The following is a 14,349-nucleotide window of genomic DNA, read 5'->3' on the forward strand; positions in this document are numbered from 1 at the left end:
TGTTTTTTTTATGTTAATAGTTCTAATATCTAGTAGATATATATATATATATATATATATATATATATATATATATATATATATATATATATATATATATATATATATATATATTATATATATATATATATATATATATATATATCTTATGCCATGCATATGTCCATCGACATGTATATTGTATGATCGTGGCATGTGTTCTTATTGTTCTTACAAAATTGACTATCCAGGAGAAATACTATAATATCAATTCATACCAATATCTTATTTTATCATATCGTATGGTTTAAGGTAGTAACTAAAAAAATAGTGTTTTCAATTATCTACTCGTCAATTAGATATGTCATACAATCCATTGCTTCTTCGTGTATATCTGTTAACCATTATTGTAAACATTCACAACATGGCCATGTGGGTTGTAATACCGTCCTTTAACCAGTGCAAATATCGTGAAATTGCAATTGTATCAGCATTTTGAGAAGCACATCATGCTATATAAGTATATACAATAATACCTTCACTATACATGTATGCATTAGCAAATTAAACATAGCATATATGTTTGTTGATTCAAGCAAAGAAAATGACTTATTATTATGATCTTGGCGGTAAACACGCATATTATGCTTGAAAAACATCAAAACAGCTAATGCACATAGATAAAGTTGTTATGAAAGGACATTACAATCTCCACAGCAGGTCGTAAAATAATCAGATAACAAAGAACTCCAATCAACTTTTAGTATGTGAAGAAGAAGGTTTGGAACACGTAAAATAGGAAAACCTGGATACACTGTAAGATAATATACATCAATCATCCGTATGTAAAAGCAGCACTCGGGAACTCGGTTACATGTCTGTTCTCAAAGTCAATAAATTACCACAAATATCCTAAGTCCAAACATTAGTATGTTATCCTGATTAAACTTGATGCACTGCGCCGTGTATCGACTTAGTTAATATCCTGTTACGCCTTGCTGTTCAAATTTCGCTTTGACATTGTGCTAAATATATCTAACCAAGAGAATACGGAATAAAAACAAATTGTCAAATATATTGCTTCTATCATCAAGTGCAACGACCGTTGAGTATCTAAGTAGGGGAAAGCAGGAAAGCGATACCAAATGATTCCAAATCAGATAATGCGAATGTGGAAACATACAAGACGGTGTCGAGTGACAATGAAGCATAGATCAGTGACATACAGGTAATAATGCCCACAGCTGTTAAGATAAAACATGAGAAGCTTGGCAGCATGGAAGACGAATTAGTCGGAATAGACAAAGGTATTACTTTCCTGAATTCGTTCCTTGAAGATTATAACAAACAAATGCAATACATGCTTGCCTCATAAAGAAACAGCTCTCTGATACACAAATGGGTTTCGTATTACAAGAACTTGAACAGTACAGCAGTACATCAATAGTTCCGTGGTTAGCGGCATTCCACAGGTAGGGAGAAGACACACACAGGTATACTGAGAAAATTCTTTTGAAAATTTCAGCTCTCCAAAAAAGACATTATGAAGTGGGAAGAAGTACAAAATAATATATACAAATATAATAAAAAGAATGGTAATGGTGAAACTAACAACACAATCAACCTTTATGAAACTTGGCAAACGTAATTACTCAGCTTTTCATAATATTTCAAATGACTATTTTGCTGGAAACGATCGTGAAAATGGGACTGGGTGGGCACATTAATTCATAAATCTTTTACTTATGTTACAAAAGAACCTGTCAACATTTCTCATTCAGAATCATTGTGGATGAAATACAACTATCATCTGGTGTTATTCTTTTAGGTATTATATATAAGAAACCAGGTATGAATGTTATTTTTTTTTATTTTGGGCTTAACATGTTAGTCATAAAAAATTACCTAGACAAAACTAACTCCTCTCAGTCGAGCGTCATTAACTGATGATTTTTACATAGACTCAAATAACCATGGTCCCTAGATGATTCTCTAATATTTCAATGCACTCCCTTCCCTAAAAAAATATTTCACATCCAATTCTGAATAACACCTTACGTTACTACATTAATATTCATGCAAACTTTTCTCATCACTATGTCGACTGTGAAACAATGTTTACTGACATTACCGATCATCACCCACTCTTTGCTACTTTTGAAAATCCTGATAATCTATTCATGTTACAAAAGACTTTACCACCTATTGTATTGATATTCACAGTAAACTCGGAAATATAGATTGGTCAATTATTAAACATAATTATTACAATCAATGTTGACTCTACATAAAATACTTATATTGATTTCGTAAAAAAAAATCAATATTTAGCTAGCACTTATTGTCAAGAAAAAATACGATATAAATAAAAATGCTGTCTGTTACATAAAAACACTACTGAGTCTTTTGAGAAATCTCTTTTTAGTTGACATTTCCCAGATAAAACATTTATACCAATCTAAGAAAAACGTTTCCGTAATTCTTTGAACAATTATAGACTTTTATCCATTCTGCCTATTCTCGGCAAGATTCATGAACGTTTTGTAAATAGACAACTCCAATTTTTTCAAGCATATGGATATACTTCTGACAGCCATCCACTCACCTATGATGTAGCACGGAGATTTAAAATGGGATTGGTTCTTTTCATGATAATTGTCATTTCTTTATCTTCCCAATTCTGTAATTTCAAACGATTTGCCAAAGACTCCCAGTGAAAGCTATTAATAAGGTATTATAATAGGAGTAGTTAATTTGTGCGTTGCCAATAAGCTTTCAATTTTGAATAAACAAATAAATGACTTCCCCTTTATACATAAAAAAACATAATACAGTAGTACATTTTAATGATAATATAATGATATAAGTTAGTTTCACCAACTATTCCGGTTAAATTTATCTAATTGCTAAAGTACAGCACTATCTTCGTGAAACTACACTTGTTCTTCTCCGTAACTTATTCCTACTACCGTATATTTTATAAAAATGGTTTGGAGACCTGGGGCAACAACAAAAAAGCTAGTTCGCACAATCGATTTCATAGACAAATTGGCTCACTGTGCGCCACTATTAAACTCCCTTTGCATTCTTTACATTTTTGTTCAATTGAAATATCAACGTTTTCATGCTTAATTCCCAGCAAACCCCCTACGTAAATTACAAGATTACTCATTTTCTTTACCCAACCATAATTACCCCGGCCCCGCAAGATTATCAGTGTTCTATCCATCTAAAGAAAACAAACCTTAGTAAATTCCCCCTATACAGAATGTGGCACAAAGTTGTTGAATTCAATTCCAATCGAACCACTCCATGATAGTTTTTAACCTTATTTGTTACTTACAATCTGTTGTCACATTTTATATAAATTAGTTGTAGTTTTACTATTTAATGTGTTGTTATGAGGAAGTTTATAATTATTTTACCCTCAATATACATTTTCTGCTGTTTCGTTAGATCTTGGGGGTAGACTCGAATTATTAATTACAAGGTTAACCTCTATTGCTCAGCCTTGTTTGCATTATTTAATATTTCTGTAATGTAAGTTTTAATAATTGTATTTATGTATATATGGCTAAAAATTGCATTGTAGATGTCCGAGAAATGTTCAATTGTGAGCAAAATCAAAATAAAGAAGAACATTAACGGAAAATATAGAGATGGATGTAGCGCCATAGCAGCAAACGAGATTTAGAATATAACAATTTGATAGCCAGTAACCCCAAAACACTAAAAAATTAGACTACTTTGCGCTTTCGTACCAACAATGATTCACATAGAGCTGAAAAAGAGTACTTTTATAGATGCTTGTTGGAAGCGACTAGAAGACTGCCAAAAACTGTGAAATTGATACCAGTAGAATATTTCGGTGCGAGAGTTATTCCTCAATCCAAGCAATACCATCTTTAGGATTATGTAATCACAGCAAAAATGGTGTTGTAAATAATAAACGAGCAGTGTGAAACCAACCAATTATGAATAGATGCTCCCACAGCCAACAGACAACCACTCATTGTACAGAGATTGCAGATAGCGTAACATTGATTTCTAATCAGCGTAAATTATGAACTTAAATTATATAGTTATGAGTATGGTTTTAAATAAAAAATTCAATTAAATATATTGAATACTTAAACTATTATTGTACAAGTTTAAACGTGTTTCTATAGAAAATGATGGGCTGATAATAGTCATACATCCGAGAGCACGTCGATTTGTTACAATAGTTAGGGTTTTCACAACAAAAATTGTATCACTGAAAAACATTAAAGAAAAGAATATTGTAGACGTAGACAAAACAAATTTAAATTATTGAATGTTCAAAATGGGAGTGATTAAAATGTTCTCAGCAACTTAGAATCGTGCCTATCTCTGCATAATTTCAATGACGAAATCACGATTGGAAAAGTAAGAAAAGGCAATATACAAAAGGCAGCAGGTTTAGACGGTATACCAGCGGATATCTACAAATGCCAGGAAATTAAAGGAAAACGAATAATAGAACAAGTCACTGCGCGGAAATTACGGAGGTATGTCATTACTATGCACAGCGGCAACATATTCACAAATATTCCTAAAGCGGCTAGCAGAAAGCATCCTTTCTAAAAACCAATGTAATTTCAGAAGTTACAGATCAACAAATAACATGATTTTCTGCCCAAGGCAGCTACGAAAAAAAGCCATTGAACAGAAAACAAATTACAGATAGTGTTTGATTTCAAGAAGGAGTTTGACATGGCTTTAAGAGAATGATATGGTGGGTATTCTGATATCGACCAAAGTTTGTTAACATTGTAAAATATCTCCACAAAAAAATGGCGAATCGTCAACATCTTGAAGCATACGTGAATCGTTTAGAGTAGAAAATTAACCAGGGATATGCTTTGATTTACTTTCTAACAAAACATGTAATGATAGATTGATTGAATTTATTCACTTAATTTATAGGCAATATTGATAAAAGAATACAATACAAACAACATTGAAATACATAGTGAGTAGGAGGCATAAAAATAGTGTAAAACACTAGTCGAGTTCAGGTGAAAAACAAACTACAATAAAAAGTGGACGCTAACAAAATTTATATACAACTCAATAATGCATGCTGTAAAAATCTTTTCATTTCTTTTTTGAATGAATTTCTTGAGCTCATGGAACGAATTTCTTCTGGAAGTTTAGCCCCAGCATATTTGATTGAATGTTGTCCCGGGAAAAAAAATATTGAGGAAATCCTGGTGGTAACTTGCAATTGAGATTATCATAAACAACCAAAGACTGTTGCATGTTGTTTATAGATATCTAGTACATGGAGCTGATTAAAAAGTGAAGAAGTGAGTTATTATGCGTACAATTTGCATAAGAAATATGTGGTAGGATGAAACAGTTATATAATAGTAAAAAATATATGATGGAATAATGTCCCTCAATTTGAAAAGAATACGTGCTTTACTACTTATTGTTTTGTTTACTTTCTGTATATGGTTCTTCCAGGCAAGGTTAATGTTCAATTCGACACCAATGTACCTAGTTGTTTCAACTTCATATATTGTTACTCTTTTACACTAATTGTACTTGTTGAATGCATTGATGTATGTTTACCTCTAAATATAATGTATTCAGTCTTTTTTTGGAATTTATTCGTATCGCACCAGTCTATAACATTGTTTAAATGGTGTCATAATCATCTGTGGCGCTTGCAATATCATTCACGAAAATCAGAAATAGTGTCGGGCTTAGCATAGAGCCCTGGGGAACTCCGGAAGTAATTAGTAGTTCATTTGACTGCTTCCCATTAATATTGACATGTTGATTCCTGTTTGTTAAGTAATTTATAATGAGATTGTTAGGGACCCCCCCCCCCTAGTTTGTTAATTAGAATATCATGGTTAACAGTGTCATATGCTTTTTTGAAATCCAAAAATATACCAATCACGCCATTATTAATATCAATTTTCTCCAGAATCTTCTGTGGTATGTCCGCAATTGCTCCCGGAACCCATATATTTTGCTAATCTGTGGTAATAATGATACTGTCATTAAGTTGCCTGGGTAACTAGGTACTCCTTTTTTAAAACATTTGAGTCACTTTAGCTATTTTTAAAGAATTTGCGAATACACCTGTTGAGAACGATAAATTAATTATATGATTGAGAGGTCGGGAAATGTACTCTGCGACATAAATTAGCAGTTTTGGACTAATGTAGTCATACCCGACAGTCTTATTTTTATCAAGTGCTTTTAGTAATTGAGATATTTCTTTTTCAGAGGTTGCAAAAAGAAAGATTGTGGTAAGGATTTTGGTAGATAGGAATGATAGGATTTAGTGCTATAGTTTACGTTATTAAGCAAGTGCCTTCCCAACTGAGACAAAAAACTAGTGGTCTCTAAACCATTGTGTGTAGAAGAAAAAAGAAGTGTACTTTTCAAATTTACATTATTCCTGTCGCCAAGAATATCCTTAATAACTTTCCAAGTCTTATTATTATTTCCTTGAGAACATGTGAACTGGTCAGCATACAAATTATGCGTAGCTCGTTTCAAAATATTTGTAAGCATGTTCCTATAGTGTTTATAGTTTGCCAGGATATCTGGATGGTAGTTACTTTTTTATACTTTTGAATATAGTTCGTTTTTCCGATCAATTTACTTCCTAATTTCTGCAGTTATCCAAAGTTTCCTCGTTTTTGTTGGGGGGGGGGGGTTAATGTTTTAGTAACTAGGGGACATGTATATTAAAAATACTTGAAAACTTGTGTAACATTGACGTCAACATTCTCATAACCACAGTTCCAGTTTTCACTACATAAGACATCTTGAAATGAACTTACATTTAAATTGGAGTAGTCCATGAAGGTCACATTTTCGGTTCTTGAAAATAAATACAGAGATCATAAAAGATGGCAAAAATAGGCAAATTATCAGAACGATCAACTTCCACTGTACCACAATTAACAGAATTAGTAAGTGTATTTGTATAAATATGATCAATAACCGTACGCGGGTGATTTGATATTCGTGTCGGCATGGTAATCATTTGAACATACTATTGGTAAGATTGATTGTTTCATCTGCATGGACATTATAAGTATTTATATTGATGTCACCAACAAGTATACACTGAATTTTTATGATCAATATCAATTAACACGGATTCAAGGCTTTCAAAAAACTCGTCCACATTTGTGTTTGGTTTTCTGTATGTTATACCAACTATGAGTGATTTATTTCTACACATCAATTTTCAGTCATAGTGATCCAGAATGAATGGCATTTGCTTCTATAGTTGTGAACTTTAAAAATGCATATACGCCCCCACTCCCCCACCTCGCTGGTCATTGCGACATTTAGTTTCCAAATGATACCCTTCTGAACAACACAACGTTCTGTTTTGTATATGCCAAATTTCAGACAATTCTGATAATTTTTTGAAAATTGCGACTGAGGGACCGAATATTACAATGTAAAATTGAAAAGATAGACTTAGGTGCGTTATCTATCAGATTAAAGAACTGGGCAGAAGAACAAGATTTACAATTAATATAACATGTGCTATTTACAATATCATTCAACATTAAAATGTGTAAAAATATATATGAATATATATCTACAAATAGATATGGAATACTACAAAATATTTGCAAGATCATGCTTATTCTTTATGTTAGGAGATTGTGAATTCTCAACCTTGCGTACAAATATTTGTTCATTTCCAGTCCAGAGGAATTTATAATTTGCCTGTTTACGCTTCGCGTTGGCCAGTTTCAGAAGCTTTCGTGCATTAGGTGTTAAGTTCTCATTTATGTAGATTAGATTCCGGCCTGGAAATCCTAGGCTGTTAATAGTAACATTTGCGAGCTTCTTTTTATTCGGGTATATACGTTCTCGTTTCTTACTCCCTGAAAATTTTCGATTATGGGTCTTGGAAAAACCTTATAGTTTTCAGTGGGTTTATTTCCTAAACGATGAGTTACTTCAACATCCATTCCAGTAAGTTTAGGGTCAATATGTCGCAACACTTTAAGAGTAATTGCATCTTTGTTTTCTGGTTGTGATGTATCAGCACTCTCAGGGATACCATGAATCTTGATATTCCCACGATGACTATATTGGTTCTGTTCCTCTACTGATCTTTCCAATTGAACAACTCGTCTCTGAAGATCTTCATTGACACAACTGCTTTATTTTCATGCTCCAATGCAGTACACCTGGATCTTAACTCATTGAAGAATTCCAGTGAAGTGCTTATAGTATCCTGGCTTGTTTTCAGCTAGTTAATACTTTCTAATATGGATGGTATGCATCTCACTCGAGCACTGATTTCTGATAGTTGTTTTTCGAGTTCTTCAGAATTTCCTTGGTGGTATACTTTTGGGGATGTAGGCGACTGTGTGGGAAAACGCTTGGTTTTACAACATCGCCTTGAGTGAATGTCACTCCCATGGTTCTGCCACAGTCACTACATTTTGGCATTTTGTTGATGATTCAATATATATATATATATATATATATATATATATATATATATATATATATATATATATATATATATATATATATATATATATATAAATACGTGGACAGAGAAATTAAGACACGACTACATGAGTAAAGTTCACTCTACAGTACTGTTTCGTAAGGTACATGGAGTACCTCACTCATCAGGAGTTAAGACTTTATTAAATAAACCAACGAAACAGACTACGTTATAAGCGCTACAGATTTGCATAACAATGGAGTGTGTTTACGATATTAAAACTAGTTGTTGCATAGCAACGATTTGGCTCTGTGTCTACAGGAAGAAAAAAGCTCATTTCTTTTATTTAAACTACAGTAATGTGGTTGGAAAATTATAATATATTTCTCTCTAATACATAAGTTGCAACGTTTGCTTGAAGTATTGTATGGTGCAGCACGCGATAACACTCTTCATTTGATGTCGTAATCGATGTTATTGTCTTTTAATGACCAAGCGTATTTACTGAGCTCTGTTGCGTTTCTCAATATTACATGGGGACGAGATGCTAAAGAAAATAAAACTAAACTATGTTTTGTCCCGACTAGAAACAAAAGCTACAAGTGAGTGTATTACTGTACGCTGCAATGCAGCAATGATTTCTCACAATTTAAAAGAAATTTAAACATAGAAAAAATGATTCGGGAATAGCAAATTTGTTTGCGTTGGAGACAAAAAACGTATACCAACTTTCCGGCAGAAACAAAATTTAATACATCAATTGTTAATATTAATAGAACTTCTTTAAAATAAAATAACTCGGAAGTCAGTGAATTCCATAAAGCTGTTGTTCCTGTTTGGAGGTATGATTTATTTTATAAATTATCAAACAAAAAAACGGTATAAATGGGAAACTATTATTTAATTAAAAACTTGTATAACAATACTAACACATGTATTCGTTTCGGCAAACAAATGTCCCTAATATTTAATACAACAAATAAAAGTGTGAAACAGGTAGGTATTGCACCCGATAATGTAATAAATGCATCATTAACCGATAATGTAATACGAATTAACTGATATTGTAATTAAAACTGATAACGCAACAAGATGAATGAATGTGATTACAATTAATATTAGCCTATAACTAATCTGTTTTAAAAGAATGTCGATTGTGGGTAAGGATATAACGCTGCCCGTAATTTTAAACCTGCAAATATCTATATGGCACCCTAAATGTGGTTAATAAATTTATGAACATAATACAATGCGAAAATGAGATTGATATTGAAATTAAAAAAATACCTTTTATAACGTCTGTTTATAAATAAGTATTTTTATATATTAGTAATTATACGAGTTCTAGTTCAGTAACACTAGTTAACAATTTACAATATATACTAAATGTATATAGTAGTTGAGAATAAAAAAGGAGATTAATTAGTTTGCAACACACGGTCGAATAATGACATTCAGGCAATAAGATCTAGTTGTCGCTATATTGGTGAATTTAGAATTATCGGTTTTTTATCGAGCTTTTCATCACTATTCTCATTCTTCATCACTGTATATATATATATTTATAGCTTTTATACAGTTACGAATATTCCTTTACCATGTGAAGCTTTCTTTTCATTCACGACAAGTTATGGCGTAGTTCATATGAGACAGTTTCCTTGTACTTTTTTATACCAGTTTGGTATGCCTTCTCAATCTTTGCATTATTCATACAACACTTACTCTGTAATATATACTTTGGCATGTGTAGGCAGGTAGTTTTCGTCTTTTCTGTATTAGATTCCACCAAAATTTATTTTAATATTTTTTTTCACCTATTTCTCTAGTTGCATCACGAAGTTACCTCACTGTTTAGTCATTTGTTCATGCAAACCACGATTAGTTTTTTGCAGCTATCGTGTTGTTTTACTCCGTCTTCTCCAACTTCTTTTCCTCGATTCCCGTATCTCCCACTTTACTGACATGTTTTTTTTTTAATGAAACACTGGGGGTCATGCTATTAGCTGATTATTCGACACATTTTGCCCATGATTAGACTGGTTGAAATTGCCATCGTGAAAACAGGTGTTCAAATACAATTAGCAGTAGATTTAGTGTCTTGTGTACCTGTTCCGTAGATATTTTTCAACACTTCTAGTTCCATCTACACAGACAGATTTTTAAAAAAATAACTACATCTAAGAAGAACATTTTATAGTATTTTTATGACAATTATCTCGTATAATTTATATTTTAATTATATTTTATATTTTGAAAATCAGCCATCCTGAATACCAAATAGTATATCATTGTCAGCATCAGTTGAGAAAACTGAGTGGTCAGGTGGTTGAAATAAATCCATGTGAATATGTATACCTCCTCACTGTCTTTGTACCTACTATCATTGAAAAATATCAATAGACAGACAAAAAACATGAGTAACAATCAAAATAGCTGCCAGTTGTCCATATTTGAGCATTTCAAAAAAGTAAAACAACGTGCACATGTATGGTTGACCACTGTCTTTGTACCAAGTTTCAACAAAATCGGTCCAACCATCTCCGAGAAATCACTGCGGACGGACTGACGAAGGCGAAATTACACGCCCCCTCCGGATTTTGTCCGGTTGATGGCTAATAATAAGTCGGTAGAATGACAATCATCTTGTTTAACAGATTACAAAATATAACTTAGAAAATGTCTACATGCTGCATCTCAATCTCAATATATGTACAGAATTGTATGGTTACAGTACAAGTAGCACATCAATACACTTGTTTACACTAGATAACTGGCCAAGACAAGAGTGGTGTTTGACAATCTTTTTACATGCAACTAAAGTTTCACAAAATGTATGCACAATAGAAAATTAATTACTCACACGAGAATGCTTTCATACACTTCACGCTCGGCAACGGGAGGTCTAGAGGCCGGTTCCACTGAACATCGCCTAAAGTTATTCCCAGAAACACCACATCCAGTACACAGCCTTGCTGCCCGTGGAAGTACTGAACTTACTTCCACTCGAATAGCAGAAACTGACTCAGAAAGCACTAGAGCGCAATATACCAATATATGGACACAGCAACTGCCTGGTCGAGCTATAGTGCGGAATTTTGTCTAACCCACTGAGCAGGGCAACCTGACTTGTTGCTTCTCCAAGATTCAAAACAAAGTGTGCTTCTAACAGCACTACACTGTACTGGCTAAAACAAAGGCCTATCATTAGTATTACAATGCCTAATACAGCTTCCTCTCAACTATTTGTGAACCTGGAATTCCCGTGCTACCCATAATATGACAGTTTTCAGAATTTACTTTTGCTGGTGGTTAATTAATCTATTAATTAGATTATTTATTAATTGTTAATTTTTCTTTGTAGTATTTTGTGTGGTTGTTAATTTATTGCTCTTCCTTTGTTTCTTTCTTTCGAGTTTTCCTCCATCGATAGAAGAACCTGGTTAGGAGTGTTTGATTACGTAATTTAAAAAGCTTGTTTTTTTTAGAGTTTAGGAATACGCGAATTGATTTCTGATCTCGCAATTTTGTATGGTCAAAAATGGTTCTCCGTCGTGCCTGACGAGATGCACAATAATATACTAATAGTATTTCGGCGATTTCGGTAACTATTGTTAAACTTATATTTTATTGAATAATTTTGAAATTGATTTTAGGCGTCTTTGTCTGTTAATTATGTATATAGTGCAACTGCAATATTGACAGAAGGTCGATTACAATGTCCAGTATTTCAGTCTCAATGAAGGGGGTGTTTTGAAACCTGATATCTTTTTGCCATATACAGTGTTGACTGCATTGAACATATTTGTTTGTCTGCCAGTACTTATGTCGTCGTAGATCAGACTCGCTCGTGGGATGGGAGCGAAGCCCCCTCGCCCAATTAATTTATTTATGATTTTATGTGAATATTAGTTTATAGCTTTGTAATTTTAGTCTTTGCCTGTTTGAGTTTAGTAGGTTATAGCTTTGTAATTTTATTTTAGTTTATATTTTGTTTGACTGCCTTGCCTTTGCTGGTATATCATCTCTGTCGTATCTGGGTACCAGGTGCCGGCAGCCTCGTTTTAAGTACATGTGTGTTATTTGCTTGAGTCATATTTTAATAAATTTCATTGCAATACTTTACATGTTTGTAGTGTTTTTTTACAAATTGTGTACTTGTGGTTACACCATCTTGAATTTTCAAGGTGAATGTTCCGGCGAAGCACTCCACTATCACCTTGAAGTAATTCATTAGGAATATGTGTATGTGACAATGCCCCCACAGTTTGGAATCAGTTTACCAACAGCCAATCATATTGCTTCTTTCATCAACGGGCTTGGCCAAGCTATCAACATTGTCGGGGCGGAGCTAAGTCACAAGACGCTTTAAAGACGAGCACCACTCTACCATGTATTTCTATGGGCTCTGTGCGAGCTGCTGTGGAGCTAAATAGCTAAAATCGAAAAAACAGCACAAACTTAACTTTAAAGAAATCCTAGACAACCAAATTTAAATATGTTGCATATGCAGGGTAATCTTGTTACACGGTTCAGGGGGTGTCAACAACCATCCCAAAGTACCGTTTTCTGAGAGTTTTTGGCCTTTGTTTTCACCATGATGGTTGCCAGGCGGTGAAAATGCTCGCACAGTGGAAGCTATGTTGGCTTGCAGTGGATGTCGAGGCAATTACCGCACGGTGTTGTGGAGGGAGGAATGTTCGGAACGGAGCAACACCGTGCAGGCGGACGATGGGTTACACAGGTACTAGTTTGTAAATACACGTTTTTTATCCAGCAACTAAGGGGCCTGCTTTACTATAGGTATAGATGCAGGTTCGTGGGCACTTGGGAGTGATTTTTTATTGTTGTTGTTTTTTATTATTCAAACAGTCTTGGCTATAGACTGTTAATATTTCACAGCATTATTAATAGTGGAACATACTCAAAAAACGATTTTAAAATATAGAAACATTCCTCTTTTGAATGCTTAGCTAGATTTAGCTGTACCTAAATAATTAAAAAGAAACATGGTGAAAAAAAGTAATGACAGAATCTCCATATTATGCACTATATTTAACTTTTCACAAAACGATAATAGGTTTAAATTTGGAACTGTTACAGCCATTTTAATTATGAGCATTAGCAAACTTCTCACTGACTGAATAGTTATGCAAATTATCTCCACTTGTGTTTTTCAGTTTACCATGGAAGTTCAAATCTAAATAGCTCGCACAATTCTTGTTTATTTTGAGTGAAACTTTCACACAACGTTTATCAGTTGTTTATTAACAAAGGGGCGTCCGGGCGTATATATAGTATTTTTTTTTTTCATATTACAAAGATGTCAAGCAGGATGTGTGCCGTATATTCAATCCCGGTCAGTATTTCACACATCGAATGTCATTGTCCGAGAATGCAAAGCTTTAAAAATAAGCCCAGACGTCCTTTTTGTTCGTAGAGACGTTATTAAAATAGTGTGAAAATGTCAAGACAAACTGACAAAAACTGTGGGAACTAATTAATTTTCAATCTCTCTGACTGACCAACCAGAAAACACGAACGGAGATAATGGCTGTTTTATGAAAGTGACATTAATCGTCCACAAAAATGGCTATTGCATCACAACGACATGCCAAAATCCATCATACACCGACGCTTGCTAATGTACAATCGTTAGATAACAAAATAAAATAAAAATATTTACAATTCGAGGGAAACGGACGTAAAATCGTCCGCGGAGTCAAAACCTTGCGTGAAAACTGTCATGGCGTCGTGTTACCTTTCCACTTAGGGAGGGGCACAATCATGGATTACATAAATCCGATGAGATATTCATACAGTTACATAAACATAACGATCGCCATTGGGTGGGTTGAGTCTAAATTTAACTTTCCTCAAACCTTTAAAAAATACTCTGT

The sequence above is a fragment of the Saccoglossus kowalevskii genome, chromosome 4 (assembly GCF_978046115.1).
Source record: "Saccoglossus kowalevskii chromosome 4, keSacKowa6.1, whole genome shotgun sequence".
Lineage (NCBI taxonomy): Eukaryota > Metazoa > Hemichordata > Enteropneusta > Harrimaniidae > Saccoglossus > Saccoglossus kowalevskii.